This window comes from Folsomia candida, unplaced genomic scaffold (genome assembly GCF_002217175.1).
Source record: "Folsomia candida strain VU population unplaced genomic scaffold, ASM221717v1 Fcan01_Sc018, whole genome shotgun sequence".
NCBI classification, from domain to species: domain Eukaryota; kingdom Metazoa; phylum Arthropoda; class Collembola; order Entomobryomorpha; family Isotomidae; genus Folsomia; species Folsomia candida.
Genome location: NW_019091210.1, coordinates 1021719 through 1035291, shown reverse-complemented (window position 1 = coordinate 1035291; position 13573 = coordinate 1021719). Strand labels below are relative to the sequence as shown.

General features: G+C 36.1%; 1 long non-coding RNA gene across 1 annotated transcript; it reads left to right on the top strand.

The window, feature by feature from the left end:
* The first annotated feature begins 3701 nt into the window (after nucleotides 1-3701).
* Nucleotides 3702-5580, top strand: LOC118438116. Its single transcript, XR_004836600.1, has 4 exons — nucleotides 3702-4003; nucleotides 4112-4232; nucleotides 4328-4505; nucleotides 4595-5580. It is a non-coding gene; the product is annotated as an uncharacterized LOC118438116 (long non-coding RNA).
* Nucleotides 5581-13573: the final 7993 nt, after the last annotated feature.

The following is a 13573-nucleotide window of genomic DNA, read 5'->3' as shown; positions in this document are numbered from 1 at the left end:
TCAACGAATCAGATGCAAACCTGCAAAAAGTATTGGCAACATGTGGCCAAATTAATTACTCAAAACAATTTTCTTAACCATCTTCCACATTTCGTTACGGTACGTTAATTAGGTGACAAAATATGAGGTTAGCTACATTTTAAGTCTACAGTTGTGTTGTCTGGAGCCAAAATGGCGACAAAAAACGAGCTGTATTTGGCGCGGCGAGAAATAATCATGTCTCTTTCAGAAAAAAGCTTTACTATCGAAAAATCAAAGAGAAAACATACTTTTCCATATTTACTATTGAATACGTAGCAAAGAAATGTAAAATGACAATCTCAGTTTCTACTTTTCCATGATGCGGAAGAAAAAAGTCATCTAAGCCCAAAACCTAAGGATGACTCAAGCAACGAACCACTCGAGAGCGGAAGATTTCAGCTTAAAAATCCATGTTAAATTGGAGTATCAACTGCAGGGTCAACATATCATACAATATGGTGATCAATCAAAAATTATGCCTTGGGGTTTCAGGCTCCAGAAGCCCGACCGACGCGAGAGTACCCAAAGCGAACCACCTCAATAAATCGAAATGGGCTAAATATGACCCTAAATAGAGTTCCGATCAATGAAAAAGGGCCCACTGGTCCGACATAGGCATATTTTACTTATTCGGAGCTCATTAATTGGTTCAAGTCTAGCGGATGCAATAAAAGGCTCAGAAATACTAAAACGTTCTTATGGCAGTTTAACACATAGGAGGATCGATTATGGTTTGGGGTTAAATGACCAGTTCTCGGCGTAGTTACCTGGTCACTATCGATGAAATCATGACCAGGAAGGTGTTGTCAATCATTCCAAACGATAATTTGAAATCATTTAACAAAAACCTGGCCTAGGAAAAAATTTCATATTTCCAAAAATGCAGTGACCCCAAACATGTAGCCAAATTAACGATGCAAGTTTTTGGAGACCGAAAAGGTAAAGATTCTTTCGTTGGCTGCACAGTCTCCTGATGTGATTCTGATTGTCCGGGTTAAGAAAAGAGAGACCAATGGGAAACCACTAGTCGGAAAACGAGCTTGTCAAAAGTTTAAAAGAACTGTGGGCAGCCATATAAAAAAACGTTATATAGGAACTTGTCGAATAAATTCCACGACCTATTTCTGCTCTTATTGGGTCGAGGGGAGGTGCCACGCAATACTAGAAGCACTTTGTCGCAGTAAAATTGGCGTTTCGTTGCTCTATGATTTTTTAAGTTAGAGGGTGCCAATACTTTTTGTGGGTTAATTTCGCAAATTTTCCAGCAAATTATTCAAAAACTGCGTTAATCTAATTTTAATCAGTAAAACATGATTATAATCTAAAACTACATTAGATTTGCTAACTGCGTACAAATTTTCATGCTAATTTGATAATGCATGCCAAAGTTACAGCCAATTTTATTTAGCTTATGTGGGTGTTGCCAATACTTGTTCCATTGACTGTATGTATTTGTGTCTATATTTGGAAACGTGAACCGTGCTACACCTTTTTGTCAAGCTAAGTTTTTCCAATACACGGATTTTTATGGAAGTATCTGCCTTATGAAATTTCATTCTTTTGATTTAAATTTCTAAAATAATTGTATTTATTCTCATGAAAGATGCACAGTTGCACACATCAGCAATCGTGCATATGTACATATTTATTTACTTACATGTGTATACAGATGTAAAGTTTACTCATGCAAGAGATGGGTTAGCGTCTCTCCAACATCTCTGTAATGCTTTTTAAATCCATACATTATTTAACAAGTGGTGAATGAGGACACATTTATTTCACACAAACATTGACAGGAAAATGCTACACTAAAGCTGAGGGAGGCCACTTAATCAACTTAAAGATCACTGCATAAATTCATGAAATGTATGTATGTGTGCAGTCTTATTATGCTCTCTTCAATGAGAGGTTGTGTACAATAAATAAATATATACTAACATACTGTACAATAAATATCGCTTTGTGAATTAAATAGTATACGAAAGTCAAGAGTAATAAATACTCGCATAAACCATGAAACTTTACGTACATGAGTAAGAATTATTCATTTCAACAACGATGTCCACCACTAATTTTAGAATTTGGAATCAAGTATTTTAAGATGTTACTATGGTCAGTGTCTCATGATTAAACCAAATTTTTTGGCGGGGCAATTACCTGGGGGGGCATTATGAACTTACAACATGGTGGACATAGTGTGCACAGGGACACAGATTTCTCTGGAGCGGGTTGATGGAATTGCACCAAATTTTTTTCTTGTATTCTACATGTTAGTATCTCCACCCCTTTTAGGCGTTTCCCCGAAATACCAATTCGGAAATTCAGAAAAAAAAATCGAAATTTTGAAAAAAAAACAAAAAATATTTCTTTTGGTTTACAAATTCCATTTGTGCTTAAATGAACAACTCTGATAACAATTGATTTATGAATATTAAAAAAAAAGTTATTATGGAGTTTAGAGATTTAAATATATGATTTCATAATTTTTTTCTGCTCATTTTAACTTACAATTTGATGTCATAGTTTATCATCTTACAAGGGACACTCAAAACCTGTCGTTTGAGTCCAGGGTACCCACTATGTTTTTTAGAATCTACTAGGACCCCTGATGAAGGATTCATTCATATTTCCGTGTAAAACTCATATTTGGCCCAATGGCGTGGCGCCAAACTTAAAAATTTGCATTTTCGACCAATTTCAAACGCCCATAACTTTTGCAGTTTATGTCGGATTTTTAAAATTTTATGCTTAAAATGATCAGAAAAGTCGAAATTTTAGAGAAAAAAATAAAAATAAAAAATTTTAATTTTTGAGATATTTTTTAGCATTTTTTTGACGAACCCGAAATTTCGAAATTTTGCGAAAAGTTAAAAGCGATAATTTTGGAAAAAATTTCATAGAATACGAAAGTTGAACTCCTTGTCATGATTTTTGCCAAAAATTTTGAAAATCCGTCCAGGATTTCAAAAGTTACGGCGGTTTTAAAATGAAAAACCATCAAATTTGGCGAATTTGGCGCCACGCCATGGCGCCAAATATGAGTTTTACACGGAAATATGAATGAATCCTTCATCTGGGGTCCTAGTAGATTCTAAAAAACATAGTGGGTACCCTGGACTCAAACGACAGGTCGTGAGTGTCCCTTGTTGGTCCATGTTCACAACATTTTTCATGTTCACCATTTAGGCTAGTTTTGTTTAAACTATACAAAAATTGTCAAATTTTATCAAATTTTACCACATGAGTATCAATGGAACCTGAAATGGTATTTTTAAATCAAAAGAATTTTTTTGGGTTTTTTTTCGAAATTTTGATTTTTTTTCTGAATTTCTAAATTGGAATTTCGATGAAACGCCTAAAAGGGGTGGAGATACTAACATGTAGAATACATGAAAAAAATTTGGTGCAATTCCATCAACCCGTTCCAGAGAAATCTGTGTCCCTGTGCACACTATGTCCACCATGTTGTAAGCTCATAATGCCCCCCAAGGCAATTGCTCCGCCAAAAAATTTGGTTTAATCATAAGACACTGACCGTAGTAACATCTTAAAATACTTGATTCTAAATTCTAAAATTAGTGGTGGATATCGTTGTTGAAATGAATAATTCTTACTCATGTACAGATTGAAGCGTTGTGTTCCAGGAGATGTGTATCTGGATATGCATATATTAACTGGGGTTTCATATAGCACTGAGGTTAAGAACAAGGATATTACGTAACACATATACACTACATACAAGACAGGACTGGGGTTTATGTAAGTTAACCGGAACTTTAGTTGGTTATATGTGATCATCTCGATTTCAACAGCTGAGGAGTAAGGAAGCCATTATTTCTCAAGGGAAATATTTTGGTGCAACTGATCGTAATAAGTCTGGTGTTAATTGTTTATAATACAAATGTGACATCAAATGAGGCCTGATTTGGCGAAACCGTTTTCCAAATCTTTGTAAATCTCTATACGAAAATTTGACGGCAAGGTATGTATTTACGTTATGTACATATCGCATGTGTATAAATTAGGATATTGCAACTCCCAAAGTGTGAGGTACATATTAAGTAACTACACATTTTAATATTTTTCATAGATTCTTAAGGAACAAATGGACGAGGGGACAAGTGACAGGACTGCACAAAATTCTCCATCAAGCAACATTCGCCATAATTATTAATGCAATGCAAGCGCCGCCATGTAACGTATTTATCCATGTAATTGCATATTAATTATCTGGTTACGTATGTTTGTATGCATTTTGACTGTTTCTTCTAAGTATAAACATTTGCACGGATGTATTTATTTTAAGGGCTCCGTCGATGGGGATACGCGTAAACATGTACTTGCATGTATCAGCTTAAATATGTAAGTATTATAGTGAAGAAATGAAGACAAAATTCGACACATCTAATTTAAAAAATTTGGAACATTGATTCAATCTATTCAACAAAGAACTCCATGACGAAATATGCTTTTTCCGAGAATGTGTAAGCATTTAAATATTTTTAATTACAGATTAATTAAATTTCAAGTAGGGCTTGCCTGATTTTAATTGGTGAAATAACTTTATTTACAGCATTTTCGTCGTTTGTCGTTCATCCAATTCTTGTAAATTTTCGCCTGTGGACTTACTTTCTCTGGACGTCAGGAAATACGTACCGGTTTTTAATTTAGTCTCTTTCTAATGTAATCTATGACCAAACTGTAGGTTATGTTTAGAATATGTTTAGATTTTTATTTCGATAAGATATTTCCATATTTGGAAGACAAAAAATACGCCTATAATTTATTCGGAAATAAGTAACGCTATATTATATCCATTGATCGCAAAAATACTCGCCCTCCATGGGCATGAAATTGGAAAACTTTTACAGTGGTAAATAACTATTATCTCAAACGAGTTTTGTTTCATAGCTTTGTACCATGTCACCCAAGATATATAATCTGATAATCTCTTCACATAAATTTTCAAGTTTGTAGGAAACTATGTTATGTTAGCAAATGTCCAGTTAGACTTACAAGCTTTCTACACTCAGCTAGAAATTATAGTATTTGCTTTCATATTTTGTCAGAAAAAATGACAAGATATGAGCAGCAGACCTTTCACTTGCATTTCTGTTCCACTGTTTATGAGACACCTTTTTGTATAGATCCTAGGCTTAGGAATTTTCTCTACCCCAAATTCCCCCGTTTACCTCTTTGAAACCGTATTTGTATACCTCCTTGAAACAAAATAAGAAACACTTGGGTTAGTGCAGGATTTAACCTGTCCGCTTAGGGGTATGTATTTTGGGACTATGAATTTTTTCGGCTGGTAACACTGGGGAGTACTTTTCGATGTAAGAAAAGACAAACCTAAAAAAAAATTGAGCTAGAGAAATGCATATTATTATGATACACTCGGACTACGTAGTTTTTTGTGACGCATGTCACACGGTGTGACACACTAGAATTGCTGGAAAATCATTCATTAGTGTAGGTGTTTTTTGGCGATTTACAGTTAATTGACCTCAAAGCACACGAGTTCATGGTACATTAATAAAGCATAAATTACTAGAAATATGAGAGTGTATTACGTGGTATCATTTTTAGTGGGTACGGAAGATTACGTGTCGAAAAAACTTCAGTTTCATCTTGAGATGAAGCTTCTGTGCATGCCCTTATAGGTCGTGATGGGCCCGATCTACCGCTTAATTGTCTCTCCTCTGGAGAGTTACAGTATGTAACAAAAGTATAGCTACGATGACATATTTTTAATCTCGACATGATGCCGTAATATTTCAACTTTGAAACTCCGTACAAAAATGTCAAAACTATCTGCCGACAATTTTCTCGTCGCCGATTTTTAATGTCGCAGATAGGTCAAAGGTCAGGATTAATTTTCTAAAAAAATTTGAGGCGTCGAAAAAAAAAAAACTTCGTGGATAATTTTTTTTGAACTTTGCAATATTTTTTACTGGATGCGGCATGCGTTTTGAAGAATAAGGAGCTTTGGTCGGACCGTGTACGATTTTGTTGGCGCCCACAGGAATTTTTCGCCCAGGACAGGTTGGAGGTCTAAAATCGCCGCCTTGGCGAAAATTAAAAAACTGAAATATACGTTTGCATATAGAGGGTCCGGATATGCAAACGTATATTTCAGTTTTTTAATTTTCGCCAAGGCGGCGATTTTAGACCGCCAATCTGTCCTGGGCGAAAAATTCCTGTGGGCGCCAAAAAAATCGTACACGGTCCGACCAAAGCTCATTATTCTTCAAAACGCATGCCGCATCCAGTAAAAAATATTGCAAAGTTCAAAAAAAATTATCCACGAAGTTTTTTTTTTCGACGCCTCAAATTTTTTTAGAAAATTAATCCTGACCTTTGACCTATCTGCGACATTAAAAATCGGCGACGAGGAAATTGTCGGCAGGTAGTTTTGACATTTTTGTACGGAGTTTCAAAGTTGAAATATTACGGCATCATGTCGAGATTAAAAATATGTCATCGTAGCTATACTTTTGTTACATACTGTATATCGTCTAGCGGATAATATGATAAGGTTACTACTCACATATTACAGTCAGGACCCCTACCGTCTATCACCATGCGTGCCCGAACATTTGTAAATTCCTCACATAGATCTTTCACGGGACCTTGACTTCCATTATGCAGATGCCTATCAAAGGATTCGCAGTAGCTGCGAGGTGCGATGAAGCTGGTTTATAGATATTTCCATTCTTTTCCGATGAAAAAATATAGCATGCTGTTTGATAACCCCCAAATGACATACGAATCAAGTAGGAGGTCATTAATGAAATTCTTAAATGCGCCTAATTTCCCGTTTATATGAATTTTTAAATACAGTTTCAGCTAAAATCAGGATTTTGCATATTAATTAAGCTTCGAAAGTCAAACCATTATATGTAAAAAATTACACAGAATATTTGCTCTAAATTCATACAAAAGTGTAAGCCAATGAAATTCATACAAAAATAATTACACATGAAAACAAACAAGATCTGCCAGCTTCACGTTAGATGTAAGAAAATTTAATTCTAACATCCAAATCTTCGCCCTTTCATTTAATTCGAAGTTCTAAGGGTGTAAAAGGTCTAAATTTTTAAATGAACCTTCGTGAAAGTACTTCTCAATTTCTTGCGCTAGTGATTTATGTCAAACTCAATATACGTAGATAAGTTTCCGGCCGAAGGCCAAAAACGAGACTGTATGCCCTCGCACAGCTTTACAGGTATCACCTGTGTGGCTTCCTAACCACATTCTTGCATATTTTGCAGTAGGTAGAAGCTAGATAGACTTAAGGCGTTCAATGAAAGACGCAACAGGTTGCCCATGATCGACGTCAGCAATCCAGATGTATTGCTGGATTTGACATGCTTCAGTTTATTAAATACTCGTTCCACATCGGCTGAGCCGGGTGCTGTGGCTATAATTTTTGTGTTACAAGAGTCGTAGGCATTGAACCAATGTAATCTGTTGGATCTCATAATGCTTGTGGCCAGAATTGGGTGGATCTAAGCTTAGTCAGAACTTGAAAATCCGGGCGCTCGGAAATGTTTCAGCTAAAGTCTTTAATTGCCGTAGCCTTATCCATTAGGGGCAGGACCCTGTCAGCTAAATTTACGATTGATGTATATAACTCCATATATTCGAGTAACCATTTCAATGATAGTATCATGATAATTATCCTACTCAATTACAAATCAAGCAAAGGGATAGTGGTTCATATCGTATATTGGTATATTTAGATGGTTGCCTGTACGGGAACTTAATGACACTAGCTTACCACAAGAACTCAAATATGTATTTAAAAATACCGAGATTTCGATTATATCCATTTTAGAGAACCCCTCAACACCCTTTTCGCGTTGCTCGTAGGAGATGCCGGAGTCTATGCCTCCTAGAATTGCAGCACCTACCTCTTCTGCAGTAATAGTTCTGGATTGTGTCGGGAGATTTATAAGAATTGAAATCGCTGGAATGCATTATGACGCCTAATAGAATTAGTATAAGTTACATATACATACACGCTACACAACTTCGTAAAAATACAGTAATTTTGGGGCCCTTACGGATTTCATTCTATTATAACAAAAAGTCAAATATGGAAGAATTCTTTAATTGCATTGATGGTGTTGTTAAATTTCTAATAATCGTCTCACTTAATGATTGTACAATTTTGTCGAGGATTATGCTATGTTGGCAAATATGACGAGCCAGACTTCCATACCATGTACGTCAGCTCGAAGGAATTCACTTCAGTTAAACTAAGGTAATTGTTTTACTTTTGCTAAATCGATGGAGCGAAGCTTCTTAATTTTATTAACTTTATTAATTTTAATGCTAGATTGTGATGTAAATTTGGTAATCAGTCCTGCTTTGTAATCATATATAGTGCATGAGGCTTCACTCTTCAACGTTTGGCTAAATCGTTTTTTTCATTGATTAATAATGATTTAGATAATTTGATCCCCTTTTACAAGAGGCTTTTACACGATCGCCTCTTGCTCCTTCCTTCTCGATAAGAATGCCTAAATTCCGCTGTGGTAATGGAGAAAATTGTACCAGAAGTTCGATTATATAGGAATACAGGTGTAACTTTAAATTCCAGTCGATATAAGGTATCACGTTATATACACATGTCTCTTTTGTTGTTGTTTCTGGCAACAGATTTTGAGTATCGGCAGCATCCCCTTCAGAACTTGAAATTGAATCATTAAGTGGTCATTGCCCTGCATCGTCTGTTATAATATTAATTGGGGAATCATTCCTAAGGATGTACTGAATGAGCCATTCACTATAGGAGTCACCAATATGCTCAGGAATTTTTGAGGGGCGTTGGGTGTTCGGATCTCCGAGCATTCGGAAATGCTATAGCTAAAATCTTGGAATTCTTTAATTGCCATCCTTGTGGTGGCAGGAACCTGACAGCTAAATTTGCGATTGCTGTAACTCCGTATATTTGAGCAGCCATTTCCTGTTTATCAACGTTCTTGGGATGCAATATTTCGAAGTTACTGAATGAAGTTTCCATATAATTTTTTTCATTTGGTTAAGAATGATTTCGATAATGTGGTCCTCTACAGCGGACTATACAAGATCGCCTCTTGCTCCTTCCTTGTCGATAAGAATGCCTCCACTCCGCTGTGGAAGTGTGCCAGATGTTCGAGGTATAAGATTAAATTCCCGTCGATATAAGATATCACTAAATAATACGAAGGTTAAACCTTGCAGTCACTGGATTGATGTGGAGTTTGTTTAGTAACCTTGAACACCTCAGGGATGAATCCTTTTGTAAAAGATGTGCATCTGTTAAGGCAAAGTTTGTGAGCCCCGGAAGTTATGGATGACTATGCGACTTTGGTCGATTAGATGTAGGAGGGTTTGATGATAGGAAGTAGTTGAATCCGAACTTGTTTGTTTTCTGTTGGACAACTACTTCGGGGAGTTTGTTGTAGTCATGAGAATTTCATACTTTTCCTGTACATACATGGGACGAGTTACCAAAGTTTACCTAAGTTTTGGATATGTTAATTTATCAAAGAATATGAAATGTGTTACAAGTACTTGCGCATATATTTTGGCTGGCAATATGCAAAGTACATAATAACACTAAACACATAATGGTGGTCAGAGATCTGAGATTTTGCATTTTAATCCGTCAGGCGTCTTGCTGATGGGATGCAAAATAACACTGAATGTGATACCTAGAACCCTTGGTGGATTTTTGTCCATATGATGATTGTTTTAAATGTCCGGCGAACGGGACAGTCATCTGCTGAGCAGATGAATGTTTCCAAGAATCCCTTTGGATGTAGTCCATCGAATTGATTTCCCCGAATTTCTGAAATTCGCAGGAAGCATTCTCGGGGAATTGTTGGGGCAGAAGTTATCAACTGCAATAACACTTGAAAGAAAGATGCAACTTGTTCCTCCTGTACGACCAGGTTCCAAATTTTTTGAGAAATCATTTTCATGACAATATGAACTTGCTGTCTGACTACTAAATACAACGAAACTGTCCTTCTGTGTGTCAGAGGTTCAGGTATTTAAGCTAATATCCGGCCTGTCGAGTATCAAATACAATTCATTACATTAGTTTGGCAGAAACGAATTTAGTACATCTAACACATCATCATTTTGCCAGTGCACAGTGAGACTAATTGGCGGAGGTATGTACAAAAGAAATGGGGGCAACGCGTCTACCGCCTATTTCGTTACTAAAAAATGGATCAAGGGCTCGAGTTTATTTCTGATTTTACAACAAGGGGGAAAAGCTGTCACAAATTTTAACAGTTGATGCAAAAAACGATTGTAATAAAATTTTGACCTATTTTCAACTATTTCAACGTGGACCAGACAAATCGCCATGTTTTCAGCAAAAATCAACTAGATTTTTTAATCTATTTTTTAGTAATGGATTAGGCGATGGACGCGTTACCCCCAATTTCGTTCGTGCTGCCGACAAATGACCTCACTGTGCAGTGGTTTACAATTTACAATTGGATAAATTATTTTCAATTGACCATCATTAGAATTGATTAACGATATTAACCACATTCTTTGTGCAGGAGCCAAACATGTTAATGCTGGCAGCTGTTCGGTTATGTTAGTGAGATAATCTCGCGATGTGTATGCAAGTAGGTATGTACGTGGAAAGGAAAACGCGTTTTCGGCCCGGGGGTCGAGGGATACCCTTCGCAAAAATACGGACCTGACCCCCCTGACAATCTTGGAGGTGGGAATGTATGATCTGCTTGCTAATTAATTTCAAAGCTTGCTGTTCAGAAAGAGTAACAAGACTAGTTTTGCAAGTTTCCTGCTGACGACGAAGAGTAATACTCTGCGTTGTTTAATGCGATGGATTTTTCGTCCATGTGCTTTTGATGTCAGTATAATATTGTCACCTGCTACATACTTCTTGATTTGGTATTTCAATGCAGTACTTAGGACATTAACGTGTATGACTTAATTGTCCGGTTGATTCGGGTGTTGAAAAATAAATCGTTACATATTATAATGTATTATGATGTCTAGACTGAAAATAATGGATAAGGGCTAGTTCTCCCACGTTGTAACAGTGAGCTCCACATCGATAAAAATGAACCATGGATAGAGTCGAAACTAGCAATTTGTATCGTAATCAACCCTTAATAATTTACTAGTTTTCCAGATCCACTTTCCTTATATAAACACCAATTATCTGATAGTATTCAGGAGTAATAAATATGCTTTTGGTGCAGGTTTACATATTTAGAATTTAAACGCGTACCTGTTGTCTTTATTTACGATTTACTTATTTAAATCAAGCATTTCCCATGTCCGTGTAAAATCTTAGTGGACAGAGAGGTGAATTTGTCTTTTCTGCCATGTCCCCTCTTTTTAAATAGTCTTCATCCTTAGAAGTATTCACCACCAAACTTAAAAAAAATGTTTGAAATTGCTGTACATCCCAGGTTTTGCAGACGCAACCATTCTAGAGTGCTAGGAGGAGTCCATTCTAAAAGATCTCGGTAGTAGTCAGCTTTTTAGTTGCTGATCGTATCTGCAGAGCTATGTCGGGGCCTTTTGCTGTGTGCCCAATAGTGTAACTTTGAACTGTATTCAGTTCGGTCTCTGTGGTAATTCCGTTCTGGTAGGAGATACATCCTTGAACGGAACCCGATGTCGTATTACAATTAGAGTCAAGGGTACTTCCACTCCCATTATCGTAATAAAAAGGGGTTCTTTTCGGACACGGTGCAGTTGTCAATGCCTCCTAGAATTGCAGCACCTACCCCTTCTGCAGTAATAGTTCTGGATTGTGTCGGGAAATTTACAAGAATTGAAATCGCAACGAAAGCGCTGAAACGCATGTTTGATTATGACTTATGACTCCTAATAGAATTAATATAAGTTGTTACACATCGTAAAAATACAAAAATTTTGGGCTCCTGAAGGATTTCACTCTATTATAACAAAATCTCAAATATGGAAGAATTCTTTAATTGCATTGATGGTGTTAATTTTCTAATAATCGTCTCACTTAATGAGTGTACAATTTTGTCGAGGATTATGCTATGTTGGCAATTATGACGAGCCAGTCTTCCATACCATGTACGTCAGATCAAAGAAATTCACTTCAGTTAAACTAAGATAATTGTTTTGCTTTTGCTAAATCTATGGAGCGAACCTTCTTAATTTTCTAGACTGCACTAATTTTAATATTAGATTGTGATCAAATTTTGGTAATGAACTTTAAAAAATATGTAAAGAAAATTTGCTAAACTCAGCCACATGAAATTTATCCTGTGGTTAGTCGCATGTAAATGCCTATCTCCACAATGGTTTTGCAATTGTATTGCAAAGGACAAATTGCAAATGGTTTGTATTAATGTCGTGTTCTGCATATGAGTTTGCTAAAAAGAAAAGTATTCTGATCGGACTGGCGGAGATATAATAAAGCTTTACATGTAAATGTATATTTAAATACATATATTTATACGTTATTAATTAGTGATTACCTCTTATCGATAGGATAATAGAATGTGTTGTTTATATTCTGCGTCAAGAATTGATTGTCTAGCAAAATCTTCTGCAAGGCTTCTAAAAAAGCATACAGATTCAAGAGATTAACTTATATCAAGGTATTAATTTTTTGGTGGACTACTTACACAAATATGCTATAACTTTGACTATCCAAAGTAACCTCATGGTTTTCATCTTTTGTGTTTGTTAATGGTCGACTGAAGTTGAATTTTCCGATTGCGTGGGTTATATGATATTCCTATTTTATGAACTTCTGGGTCATCGGTTGAATGCATGATATAGACATATCTTGCATCATAGTTGGAATGATCTGTACCAGGAGGAGGCTCTGCACAAAGGATCCTTAGCTGATTTTCCATTGTTGCAAACGAAGTTGCTGTATAGGGACTGAAGTAAAATATCAGTAGTTAAGTAGCTGTCTAGCATAGTGGTGGCTGAGGAACGGTAATTGCACATTTTTTATGATTCGCAAAATACTTTTCAACGTGTCAATTCATAGACGGTTCCTTCTAAATTGATACTTACCTGTTGTATAGTAGAATGCAAGTGGTTGCTTGTATCCGATTACAAAGTCCGCATGGTCTTGAGAAGATAGTAGTTTGACGTTCTCGTTCCCGTTCCAAGACACCACGTCAGCTTGATGGGTTCCGTTCACTTGATTAACTCCCAAGGAAAAATTGGCTACAAGTATAAAAGTCTTTTTAAATATAAAGTCCTTTCAATAGATCATAAGCTGTGAGTGAACCAAGTTAAAGGCTATTGGAAACCGGAAAAGACAATTGTGTAAATTTCACCTGTATAGCTGTAACCCGTAGAATAATAAGAACCATAAAGGCAAACCACATAGCGGATAAGTCGAAATGCACGGCCTACAACATGATTTTGTAGATATTTTGCTACGCAGGATGAATAAATTCAAACCAGACACACCAAGTTAAAATGCGTGTTTCAGGTACGAATGTACAAATAAATATTATGCACTAAAATACATTTTATTGAAAACACGCATGGACCAATGTATGCATGT